Here is a 14741-nt window from a genome sequence, read left to right on the forward strand (position 1 = left end):
ATTCAACGTAACTACTCGTTAATTATATCAGCATTATAGATAACCTCACATACAACTTTGCGGGTAAATGATACGTGTACTAAATGTATGTACTATATTTTTAGCATGGATTTATGCTTTTGCCTTGACCTCCCGGACGGATTCGTTACAAAAAATTGCACAGGCCTAACAAAAATTCATGTCACAATTGTAGTGCGGCCGTTAGAAACTTCAGTCGGCCGCGAGCGGTATTAAAACTCATTTAGTCCTAACACCGAAACTGGAGCGTTTGGAGCAGTTGGCCATTAGATGTAATTAACGTGTTATTTAAATGTGGTGATTAAAAGGTCAGCAATGATAGTGTTAAGTATTAACAAAATTTAAGCTGAGAAGTTGCGCAGCCGCTAGAGACTCCATTCGGCCGCGAGCATTATTAAGTACTTATTAACAAATTTCACGCTGTTCTATAATTTTTCTTTAAATCTTAAGCCTCTAGACAATTCGTTAATTTTTGTAGTCTTGATTATGTGTATGAGCAGTTTTTATTAGGTATGTAAGGTAAGTTCTTTTCGTCAAGATGGTTTTCCGATATTCCTTCTGAGAATAATGTACTCTTACAATTAATAATTTTATTTATAAAATATATTTCCACCTTCAACATCATTTTAGAACATTTTTATGATAAACTAGCTGACCCGGCAAACTTCGTACCGCCTCTGAATCAGGAAATCTTGTGTTAACTTATTAGCTGAATTTAATTCAATTTTTATGAATACTCAAAATTAAGTTCAATAAATGTGCAAAAATCAAATCAAAATGAAAAGTATTTTAATTACATTAAATGAATGTAATTCATGTGGCAGCAAGGCATTTGCTTTATTGAAGCGAATAGATATGATTCGCGTAGCATTGTTGCACTACTTTCTGTTAAACTATTTGGTGGATGTGTTGCAGTCGGGTCGATTCCATTCATTGAAGTAACTTGTGCTATACGACATTTTTCGTTTTGTTGTCAGGTGCGAGAACGAACAAAGTGGGTGGTTTGCCGACACGTGATCATGCTACGTACAATTGACCGTGAGAGAAGCATTCATTTTCTAGATTCAGGCCACAAACACTCAAGGATTGGCCTTGTGATTTGTTGATCGTGGTTAGCAATGATGTTCGGGAACACTTTGTTGATGAGGTCGTCCTTCGTTGAGACGAAATTGCAAAAATTCAGCGGAAACGAAATCAATCCATTCGATTCGACAGGAAGACGGCTATTACCAATAGTCAGCAATTGCTTGGAGAAATCTTTGGCAGATGGATCGTTTAGCAATGCAACGCATGTTTGTCGTCAGCTGAAGTTTATTTACATAGCGCCACAGATTCGATGATTTGAGGCAAGCATTTATTTCATCGGCAGCGGTCGATCTTGGAATGACTGGTAGTGTTTGGCGGAAATCGCCTGATAGTAGAATCATTGCGCCTCCAAAACATCTTGATCGCAGATTTTTCTTAGTTCGATTGAGTGCTTCCAATGCGCGTTTGTGCGCCATTGTGCATTCATACCAAGTGATGATTTTACTTGCTTCCAAACCTTTGGCCATTGCTGAGTGTTTCGCAATGTTGCATGTCGGTTTTTGAGTCGTTTGAAGGTTTAATGGCAATTTCAACGCTGAATGAGCCGTTCAGCTGCCTTCTAGCAACGTGGCCGCTATCCCGGAAGAAGCTACTGCTACATCAATTTCGGATCTTGCACGAACAGTGGCGAAATCATGAACATGAGGAATGTCTTCCCAGTTATAACGGACGCATTGAGGAAAAATAACGTATCGTATCGTATAATTAACGTATCGTACACTTCCTTCTGTTGGGGGTTCAACAGTGGTACATTCGTTCAAACTGATTGGTTCAATGCATCTCAATCATATTCACGTTCACGTTTGAAAGAGTCGTTTATTCCACGATGTGGCGTTGGCATTCCTTACTTGACTAACAAACTGCCGCACATGAGGTAACACATGTCTTCGATCAAAAGCAAAGCCTGGTTATGTATCTACTCATTCACCCCGAGATCGGGATTCCATGAACTGACACGAATTCAATGTAAAATGTCTTCTGACATATCATCCTTGTACTTGTTTCACAGTTCAGGTGGATTCGATGGGAAGCATGTCGAAATAATGATAGCAAATAATGTGGGTGTCTGACTTGGAGATGCAGAAACAATAATTACTTCAGCGATTGTCATGTCCCAATGAGTATCGTTTTCAAGTAAATTGAGCTGTTGACATGCAGCACGAAATATTGGGCACACTACACCATTGACAGTTCGAAGTGATTCAAATGTTGTCGGCCCACGAACATTCACCGGCAACAACCGCAAGTAGCATTCGTCATTCTTCGGATGAACTGTGAAAATGCGACCAAGAGCATCAGCAAAACGCATATCCGTAGGATCAGGAACTGCATCGCCTTGCTTCCGACATTGAAATTTCTTCGATGAAGCATTCCAAGTGTAATAACGTGGCATCTCAGAATAGTGCAACGTTCGTGCAAACGGATTGCTTTGGCAAATCAAAAAGAAACTGGTCAATGTTGTCGCTGGAGGTGTTTCAGCACGTTCAACAACATTCTATGCATTGAAATAAATTCGTTGACCATTCTCCAGATGCACCGCCAAATGTACAACGGTGTGATGACGTTCATGAATGGGGAATGAGAAAATACGCCAAATCGCTGCATTGCAGCTCACATATCGACTAACTTGATAGTGCGTGATTTTATCATTGGTATTGGGAGTTTGAACACCAAAAACCGCCATATCGCTGCCTTTGGTGACATATTTGCAGATGTATTTGATGGACTTCACTGAATTGCAATACTCCACGTTACAATGCGCCTTGAATGTTTTGGAAAGAAGTGGCAAATACGGAACAATCCAAGTATTGTCGACCACAATATCGTTTCCTTTCACTTTTGTTGTGATAGTTCTACTGTTATCATCGGGTGATCAACGCCGATATGGTGGATAACCATCGTTCGCAGTGATAGTCTCCGCCGTTAAATTTTGTGGATAATGCTTGTAACACTTGCCGTCGACCGTGCACGGTGATTGGGGGTTGATGGTGCCACATGGTCCGTGAATCATGTTAGTAATTACAACATCATGCAGGTCTGGCTCGGTTTCGGGATCAGGAATCTCGTCAGATATGATGTCATCTATTTGGTCTGGTCAAATTCTTTCAACTAACCAAATAAGAATGTGTGCATGCGGTAAGCCTCGTTTTTGCCATTCCATCGAATACATCCAGCATTGAGTATCCCCAAAGACGCGATGATTAACAATGTAGTTCATCAGCGACAGGATTTTTTGTTTGAAGACACGTGCGGTGATGTCGTACTGATCATTTGATGTTTGTCCGGGGGTAGCAATTGAACAATTTCTATCCATTTCAGATTGCACGTAAAGGTGATGAATAGATCTGGATGACTGTAATGACAAACATAATATTATGTCATTGCATATTGCGCATATTCATGCATATGACGCGGGCTGCTAATGTACGTCGCCAGTAGAATAGTCAATCGACCAACATTAGCTGCATCTCCTTCGGTGCTGATTGCATCGCGTAAATGAATATACTCCTCCGAACGCAGTTTGGCTTGGTTCAACTGAATTAAAGTGAAGCGCTCCGTCTCGATTTTGACGTACAAAACGAACAACAAACGACGAATAAATGACGAACAAAAAAAATAATCGAAATCAGCAAATTGAGCTGTTGACATGAAGCACGAAATGTTGGGCACACTACACCATTGACAGTTAGACATTTAGACTATCATTCTTTCTTTTGTTTGTTTGTTTCTTGTTTTTTGTTTCTGTCATATTGTATCAGAGATGGCGTTGTATACGGATTTAAATTTTTTGTGATTTTCTTTTATTTTCGAATGCGCGAATGGTTCATTGTTCAAAATGTCAAAATGTATGAGAAAATTAATTGTATTCATTATATTTTTCTTTTCCAAAATCGGTCCAGCCGTTCTCGAGTTATAAATGGTGTAACTAACCCGACTTTCTTTTATATATATAGATGTAGAGTTGTCACTTCATAACTTTGCACTCCGTTATATATTTTAATAAATATATTACCTATTTATGTATTACTATATATTATATTAATACAAGTAAACATCATTTGATCTAATTTAATGCAGTAAAAAAGTGAAAAAAGAAAACCAACATTTCGTCACTTTCATGGAGAAAACTGCTGATTGCTGATAACGAATCCACCTATCTCAACTACTCGCGGTGGGTCGTGCATCGACTCGATCTTCGCTCGCCACATTAGCAATACTTACGCACCAACCTATATGAGTTCATAAATTTTAATTTTCAGAAAAGTGCAGTCGTTTGAATCCTTTGGATTTGGTTACTTTGACAAATAAATCTTTTGAATTTGAACAACCAGCATTCAGAGAATCAGTAGGCAAGGCATGTATCCATGTTTAATAATTTTAGCCGTCAGGGTTTAAGTAACCATCATCTGAGAGGCCCAGGGGGGCGGAGCCCCCCTGCGAGGCGCAAAGCGCCCAGTTTTTCTTTTATTGTGTTAACTGTCAATTCATATGGGTATATGACGCGATCTTACAATATTTAAAAAATGTTAAATTTGCTTGTTCACTCTAGATAGAATATATGGCGATAGAAATTATTTGTTATAAACTGTGACCGATTTGGAGAATTAATTTTAGAGAACGGAGATAGATATAGAATATTATGAATACTTAATCTAAAATAAATACCACTGTTTAAGGTCCATAAAACTTTAAACTATATTAATAGGTTTTTAGTACAGCAAGGATCGTTGTATAAGAAAAGTATTGCCTAATTAATACAAATGACATAATTTCGTCAGAATATAACTGCGTATATATGAATTTTCTAAACCTTTTCAGTTTCATTTCCACTATAAAGAATCAGAGATATATTCAATGCGCTTGGTTGTGTTTTGTCATCCACCTGATAATCAAGACCAAACATTATCTCTGTAGCAGTACCTGAAAAGAAAATGTTCCAATTATATCATTGTTTTATGAAACGTCAAATAAGTGCATTCATATTTAATTAAATTATGTTTTTAAGATTAAAAATTACAAAATGATAGTCGCGAATAGTAACGGAATTAAAAATAACAACACAATTAATGTATAGTTTCATCTACATGATTAGCGTAATAAGGAGACTCACTAAAAGCCTTTTTCGACAGATCGGCTACAAATGTTATCAAATTCAAATAATAAATACAGCGCTTGGAATGGACAATTTTACAAACCAGCGATAATTTTCCAAAAATATTTACATATTTATCTATTTTGATGTATATTTTATAAAAAATAAGTGAATCAGATTTTTTGTTTTATAGCTTATATATCTCTGGGCAAAGGCTGACTATGGCCTCAATGATGTATACCGATGCCAATAGGTATACCTCTAAAAAATGTTGAGACGCCACTGTCCAAGAAAGTCAGCAAATCCTATCTCTAGCCTCCGCGTGGCGTCCCCCGGGCAATGCAGATAATGTGCTGTATAACGCAACATAATATCTGTAGCTAATAGAGAAGGGTGCAAGGCGAAACTCTGGCGCCTTAAAACGAGAGACCTTTGGCTACGGGAAGGATCACCCAGACAGAAAAACCACACACCAACCCGTCTGGACAGCGTGGTGTGTTATGTCCAAAACCTTCATATGAAAACAAAAACTTCTAGAACCCGGCCCTCATTCTCCGGAGGCCAACCTGATACTGATCACGGCAGCGATCAGCGAAGGAAGGCAGAGGGTGCTAAAAATCCCCGGAGACCCGGAAAAGGCTGCCAACAGATGACCATTGCTACATATAACGCAAGAACATTGTCCAGCGATGCCAAACTTGTAGAGTTTCAAGAAGAGCTCCGGAATATCCACTGGGATGTTGTCGGACTCAGCGAAGTAAGGCGTAAAGGTGAGAGTATTATTACTTTACAAAGCGGACATGTGCTGTACTCCAAAGGAACCGATGAAGGACGCACGAGCGGTGTTGGATTTGTTGTCAACAAAGCCTGGAGGGACCGCATAGTCGAGTTCAACTGCATTTCTGACAGGGTCGCAAGCGTGATACTTAAAATCAATGCTAGGTACCGCATTCAGATTTTGCAAGTATATGCTCCGACACAGAGCTATCCTGATGAAAAAGTGGAAGAGTTTTACGAGGAAATAACATCCTTGAAAAATAAAAGTAAATGCCACTTCAACATCATAATGGGAGATTTCAATGCACGTATTGGATCATACCAAAGAGATGACGTAGCGGTCGGACATTTCGGACATGGCTCAAGGGATGGTAGAGGGGACATGCTTGTGGAGTTTGCTGAAACCAACAATCTTCACATCATGAATTCCTTTTTTCAACATAAACCTACACGTAAATGGACGTGGAGAAGCCCGACAGGAAGGACCAGCGAAATCGATTACATCCTCACTGACAGAAAATATACATTTTTAAACTGTAAGGTGATCAATCAGTTTAACACCGGCAGTGATCACCGGATGGTGAGATGTAAGATAAGATTGAACGTCAAATCAGAAAGATCCAAACTGCAGAAGAAGTCAAATGCTCGCGTATACCTGCAGAACAATACTGAATTCCAAAATGAACTCAAAAATGCACTATCGGCTTTCTTAGATGAGAACGAAACCGTTTCCCTATCCAACGCGGAGGATATAACGAATATTATTCTACAATGTGCAGAAAAAACAGGCGTAAAAAGCTCAGAAGTTACACCTTCCACCAAGCTTTCGAAGGCAACATTGAATCTTATGGAGCAGAGAAGGAAAACCAAGAGCGATAGACAGGCGCAAAACGATATGGAGTTTTCATCACTTTGCAAAACCCTCCGAAGGAAGATTAGAGAAGACCTTCGTAAATTCAATGTAAACCTCATACAAGCAATTGTGAAAGCAGGCAGAAGTTTAAACAAAAACAAGCAATGCTTGTCGATAGGAAAACGTCAAATCACAGCACTAAAAGCAAAAGATGGTTCTATCGTCAGAAATTGGGAACACTTGTTAAGCCGAGTTGAAGAGTTCTACAGCGATCTCTACAGTGATGACACTGACAATACGACTATAGACTTAGATCTTCAGAGAAATGGAAATTCGGAAGACCATACTCCCGAAATTACATCCTGGGAAGTAGCCCATGCTTTAAATTACATGAAAAGTGGGAAAGCCCCCGGGGAAGACGGTTTAACGATAGATATCCTCAAAAAAGCAGGAAAGGATGCAAATGAAGTACTTGCACAATTGTTCACAGCCTGCATATGCAAAGAGGATGTCCCAGAGGTATGGAAAAATGCCAGCATTGTCATTCTTCACAAAAAAGGTGACAGAGAAGACCTAGCAAATTATCGTCCAATAAGTCTACTCCCTATTCTCTACAAGACGTTCACAAAAATTCTCTCAAACCGTCTGCAAAATGTACTAGACGAGAACCAACCGAGAGAACAAGCCGGATTTAGAGGAGGATACAGCACTATGGACCATATCCAAGTCGTCAGAGAAATCATAGAGCGGTACCAGGAATACAAACTGCCACTATGCATGGGTTTTATAGACTATGAGAAGGCGTTTGATTCGATAAAGAAATGTTCAATACTCGACGCACTCAGAAAACAAGGAATCCCTGGACGCTATATAAATATTTTCAATAATATATACAGTAGCGCAACAGCATCTGTAAATCTCCATAAACCATCGCGCAGATTTCCTATCAGCAAAGGAGTCCGACAAGGTGATACAATCTCACCTAAACTATTTACAGCTACCCTTGAAGACTTATTCAGGCAACTTGACTGGAATGACAAAGGGATCCCCATAAATGGAGAATACCTGAGTCATCTGCGCTTTGCCGATGACATAGTAATTTTCTCGCAAGACTCAGAAGACCTCCAAAGCAGAATGCAGGAACTCGCTGAAGTAAGCAACAAAGTAGGTTTGAAAATAAATGTAACAAAGACGAAAGTCATGTTCAACTGCTTTGCAGGCCAAAAAGAGATCCTCATCAATGGCACTCAGCTCGAACAGGTGAAAAGCTACATCTATCTGGGACAACAAGTATCTATAGATGGATGTATATTTGATGAAATTGTTCGCAGAGTAAAGCTAGGCTGGAGTGCTTTTGGCCGCCTGAATAATGTCTTCAAAAGTGACCTTCCACTGTGCCTAAAGCGCAAAGTGTTCAACCAGTGTGTGCTTCCCGTGATGACATATGCGTGTGAAACATGGACCCTAAGTAAAAGAGAGATCCAGAAACTTAGAGTAGCACAACGTGGTATGGAGAGGTGCATGCTGGGCATAACGCGAAAGGACAAAAAGAGGAATGAGTGGATAAGGAAGCAGACAAGGGTTTGCGATGTAATAGAGTTTATTAAAAGCCTTAAATGGAGATGGGCTGGACACAAAGCTCGAAGAAGAGACAATCGTTGGACAAATCTAGTCATCCAGTGGTATCCAAGAAGTACAAAACGTCCACAAGGTAGACCTAGAAGCCGCTGGATCGATGAAATGATAAAGTTCTGCGGAAGTACGTGGCAACGCAATGCACAGGACCGAGAGAAGTGGAAGCAACTTGAAGAGGCCTTCATCCAGCAGTGGATAGATTCAGGCTGATGATGATGATGATGATATCTCAGGTGGTCAAATATTTTTTCTACGAGACGAAATGATAATCTCGGGGATTTCATGATCCGGTGAACGTCCCGGTCCATTTCGCACCATAATTAAATACCGAAGTAGGCTCCACCAAGAATACTGATTATAAACAATATAATTAAGCCGGCTCGAACATCACAACTCGCCTTGTGTGCCTGACGGCCATAAATCAAAATTTCCGAGACTGCCGGATCACAACCTCGCACATCTGCCTAGCGCTGCTAGCTCTAAGCTCTAGCTCTGCCAAACGCGGCGACAGTCTGGAGAGAAATGGCCGATTATGCAGCTGTGCGCATGCGCGGAGTCAATATGGCTGGACATTGACATGCAGGCTTTGGCCAATGCAACTCGAGGCATGTCGCAGGGTCGCAGAGTCGCAGTTGCATCGGCCAATCTGCGAAGCTCCATTTGATAACGTTTTTTTTCTTGGTTTACGATGACGTCACATCGACGAATTCGTCGTAATACGCATGCGGCGAGTTCTGATGTGCGAGCCCACTAACGTTTACATAATACCTATACCTAATTTTTCGTAAACACTTGCACAAAACAAAATTTTATGCAATTATTATTCATACAATATAAATGATGGAAAAGTATTCAGGCCGATTGGAATTTTCATCGATTAGCTGTTCACCGAAGTGATAAGTTGTACGAATTTATAGAAAAAAATACATTTAAGTACTTATTACAAAAAAATACATTATTTGTAATGAACCTTGAACGTATTATTTCATAAATTATAATATGATACTGCAAATATTACGATTAAATTTAATGTAAATTGTGGAAATACTTACAGTTGTACAATGTTTTTTTGATGAAAGATTTTTCCATTTCAGTGAACTTTGTAGCAAATTAATTATCCATAGTTACCGGATTGATTGTCATTATCATGAATATCACTCCAAAAAGAATGTCACGTGATCGATTAACCATTATTGAATAACTGTGATCAATCGTAAGAAAAATATGGTAGGAACGTACCTAAAGTTTAAGCCAAATGTTATTTATTGCACATATTAAGAGAAGAAGTCATAGAAATAATTTATAGTGAAATTAAAGTTTGATTACATTTTAATTGTTCAATCCGTATCTAAAAATGTATTGTTTTTTTTATCGAAATTAAACTTATAATCATTTTTAAAATTTCTGATTTTAAGTATTCGCTTGACCAACTGTGCTTATTATCAATATAATTTACTTAATATTGTTTCCTTGGCTAAACCTAAGAGTTTTGAATAAATAACTATATAATTACCGATTGCATTATTTTTAATTAAACATATTTATTTTTAATTCGGTTACATAGGTATATAATCTGATTCATGACGATTTTCATAAGCATAATTGAATAAAATATAATACTGTATTTTAGATTTTAACGTCCAAAAAATATTATAGATTAATTAATCCTTTCTATGCCGTAATTAGTTAATTGATAGTAATTAACGTAAGAATCGGTGTAACTAAGGCGTCCAAAGACGCTTTGGGCACTTAACCGGTTAAATAAGTTGGCACAGTTATTATTGACAAAAAGGCCATTTAAATATTTGTCAAAGCAAGTTGTTGGTATTGCATCGTTACATAATATATATTTCAAACGTAGGTACGTAGGTACCTATGTAGATACTAAAGTCATTTGATAACTTAAAATATATAGTTAATACAACTTGTATAATAATGAACCTAACCCAAAGGCAAGGTGTTAACCAATGTATTTACATATATACATTTAATTAACTATTATTGTAATGTTTTATTGTCAGTTTAACTATTATGAATTTCTAAAATGAATAAGGAGATAATAATAATTAATTAAAGTAAGTTAATTAAATTTATTAAATAAAGATAATCAATTAACTTATAGTCCAGTCAAATAAGACCGAAAAATACGTTATGGTTGCAAAAGGTGGGACAGAATTTTTTTTTTCTACTTGTATATAATGATAATGAGTACGAAAAAAACGGTTTTGCCAATTCGGATGACTTCGGCACAACTTTTGGCGGGCAAAAAACCGCAAAATTTTGGGATTTTTGTTGGTTTTTCGCTTATATCTCAAAAATGGTCGGTCGTAGCAAAAATATTGTTATATACAATTTTAGCGGTGCTGGTGGGGGTATTGGAATGTGGCCCTTTCTACCACTCCCACTACCCCTCCCTCCACCCTCACGCACCGTCTGGAACATTGGGCCCATTGACCATAAAGTCTAGTTTGTAACCACAAACTGTTTATTTGTAAGATATTAAGTTTAAAATGGTATTTCTTCTCATTAAAGTGTGATTTTTACTAAAACGCGTGTTTATGAATACATATTTACTATTTTCAACAGCAAATATCTCATAAACAGTCAGAGATAGAAAAAAAACGTATGATATAAAAATTTTAGGAAATTTAATAAGCTTTAAAATTGCAAATAACTATACTTTTGTTACGACCGACCATTTTTGAGATATAAGAGAAAAACCAAAAAAAATCCCAAAAATTTGCTGTTTTTTGCCCGCCAAAAGTTGTGCCGAAGTCATCCGAATTGGCAAAATCGTTTTTTTCGTACTCATTTTCATTATATACAAGTAGAAAAAAAAATCTTCTGCCCCACCTTTTGCAACCAAAAAGTACAGATTGACTGGACTATTATGGGTTACATATTATGGGATATTATATTTAGGTGTTAATATTGTGTAAAATACATAAAAATATTATTTACTCACCTTTTTAGGTACCACATATACCTACTACGGTGGATAAGGAAACGTCACTTTAAGTGTAACAGAATTGAAGTAGGTAAATAATTAACGATATAGATTTTTTTTAAATAAACTAAATTCCTTTTTACTTGCCTAAGTAAAGATGCTACGCCAACTGTGACAAGACAAGTGTATTTTTTTTATTCCTACGTAAAATTAGTATACACTCATACTGTTAAATAGTAGTCTTGTTTATAATTTACTCGCACCAATTTAAGAAGAGGCACTGAAAATAATTTATAATTTATAAGGCAAGTAGCCCATCTGGTGAATCAATTAATATATAAAGTTACCTTTCTATTGTGATTTAGACTATTTAGAGTATTTTAAACCTTTACTCCAAATACCTCCATACTCGCTCGATATTCACTTTAGACTGATACGTTTACGTTATTATTTGAAATATTTGGCAGGTGCAGTTGATATGTATATATTAATATTTTTACGTATTTACTTTTCAATGTACATGTGTAGCAAGTCTTAAGAAGTAAATATATTTAAAAATTCATAAATATGTATTAGTTCTCGTAAAAATGTGTGATTATTTTGTAATATGGATATCTACTGAATTAGTAATTGAATTTTATTGAAAATTGTTTACCTATTGTACCCAGTACCTACCAACTTCTCAAGAGATATCTATCAACACAGGAGACACGTTTTTTTACCATTTTTGGGTGTTTTAATAATTAGCGGCCATACAATTTTAAATGTGACAAACAGTAATAATAAACCATTGAACCATTTAGGCGTAAGAGTTACCTAATCCTCTTACAGCTCAAGCTCGCTATATACTCCAATAGTATTAGGTCCAAATAATCCCGTACCTGGAAATAATTTCCCTAAAGTGGAGACTTTGCATATTATGTATAGAGTCCCTAGTAATAATTTATTTTACTCAACACTCGTAAATGCTGTGCTATAACTACCATCTTGGAAAATGGCAGACAACTTTTACTTTTTTAGCTATATCTCATTAACGGCTAAAATATCGAGAAATATTTCAAATAGTTTTTTTTAAAATAAGAATAACGTTTATTATATTATGCAACGATGATATCTTTCAGTACTGCTAAAGTAACGATATATTTACACTCTTCGAGGTATGTGATGTGAAGCTTTCTGAATTTAATAAAATTTTATCCGTAACGTAAAATACCTATATACTACTTGATAAAAAAATACTATGCGTCCAAATAGGTTTATTTTTATTTGCGGGTATTTATTTTATTTTGTGGGTACAATACCCACATAATCCAAAAGAACTACATAATATCCATAATTCAAAAATTAAGGGGGGACATGCTCAGCGTAGGTCAAAGTGGGGCTTTTGTTCTATTTTCAAAGCATGATCCTGGACGTTCCTTAAACGTTGTAGATAATCTATTTATATAATTTTTAATTTTGCCTTATTATCCTTTATATTTATTTTAAACATTTGATGACTGCAGTAAGTATTTTTATTACATAAAATAGTATTCTTTTAAACCTCTTGCTCTAATGTTTTAGAATATAGTCATATTTCAGTACATAAATGTGCAGTGGTGTTAGGATTTTTTACATTTATTATTATTAAACGCATTTATAAAACCATCAGTATAATTTATGTTGACATTATTATAATGAAATATTTACGATAAAAATTATATTGATAATCTCTGTGATCCCAAATTTGACAAGAATTAGGCATTTTATTATTCAAAAAATGGGCAAGATTAACACATTTGAAGATAATTCTAAATATAATAATTATAAGCTATGTCTTTGACGATTCAAGTGTGATAAACATGATTGCTTTATAATAATTATTGACCTAAGAATAAGGTAGTGTTTTTTTGAAATACGCTATTTCTTTTGTCATTCCCCAGTGGTTAAGCTACATCATAAGGCCGTAACCATAACTTGACAAACTATAATTGAAGTAGGGAGTAAAATGATGTTAACACGCGTCTTTGAACATGTGCCAAAGAGATTTTTGAATAATTCAGACTTATAATGTATTTTATAATTGATTTTTATAATACCTTGATTTATATCGAATCGACCGTCACAGTACCAAATCTTGATACGATGAAAAAAAAGTCAAATGATAGCTAGTTTGAATTTGTAAATAATTGAGTCTAAAACACCAAAACAAAGACATTAGGAAAGAACACACAGGTAAACGTATGAGAGAGAGACTGGGTGAAGACGTATGAGAATGTTGTTAGGTGGTATTACCACCTGGTAATATTTTCTAGTAATTACATTCACTAGTAGAGCCAGCTGCCTCTCTAGGTCTTGCAGACAGCTTTTCGTCATAATGACATGGTGTTTGATTTTTATAAAATTGTGAAGTTATAGTTTTCCCTTCGGGGTGGATTTTTATTCACCTCAGACAGTTTGACATTTCGCTGATTTGTCAGTTTTATGATTTGTAAGTCGTCACTGCCAAATAAATTTGAGGTCATATGCGTAGTTTAATCTGGAGTTTAGCCTTCAGAATATCGTCTGATACTACCTCAGGCTGCTAGTCCTAGCAGAAAAGCTGGCAATCGCTGATTGCTACCACTGATATTTTGAACAATATATGTGTAGGTATATAAATGTTTCGTTAAATCACGTACATTTAAATATGATCAATTTATAAATTTTAATTTAGTCATCCTGTGGTATCCAAGAGGTACAAAACGTCCGCAAGGTAGACCTAGAGGCCGCTGGATCGATGAAATGATAAAGTTCTGCGGAAGTACGTGGCAACGCAACGCACAGGACCGAGAGAAGTGGAAGCAGCTTGGAGAGGCCTATGGAGATGACGATGATGATGATGATGTTCTACTGTTTCACTATACTACTGTCATTGAGCATCATGGTATATTGTGGTGTTAAAAAGAATACATATGTAGGTATAAGTATGTATTTTTTAATTTTTAATTACTATTTTTTTAATTATTATTAATTGACTGATCGCATCGAGGGTAACAAAACATCAGATCTAAAAAATTTTCTTGACTTAGGTACATACATTATATTATAAGTATATTATGTGATATTTCTGCAGAAAAATAATCTTTCTTGGAGCATTATTTCGAGAGTCAATCTACTAGTTGGTTTATTATTTTATACTTAGATTTATGTTAAAGTATAAATACAGTAAAGTTAAATATAGTTAAGTAAAAATACCATAAATATGACAGAAGAGAAGACAGTTTCTCATTGACATGCGGAGGACTGCCTAGTCCCTAGGGCATGGTCACATGTTGTATACTGCAGTTTACAAATATATGAAATAGTTTAAT

The sequence above is a fragment of the Rhyacophila brunnea genome, unplaced genomic scaffold (assembly GCF_057557595.1).
Source record: "Rhyacophila brunnea isolate RB1 unplaced genomic scaffold, BYU_Rbru_1.0 scaffold_4, whole genome shotgun sequence".
Taxonomy (NCBI): Eukaryota; Metazoa; Arthropoda; class Insecta; order Trichoptera; family Rhyacophilidae; genus Rhyacophila; species Rhyacophila brunnea.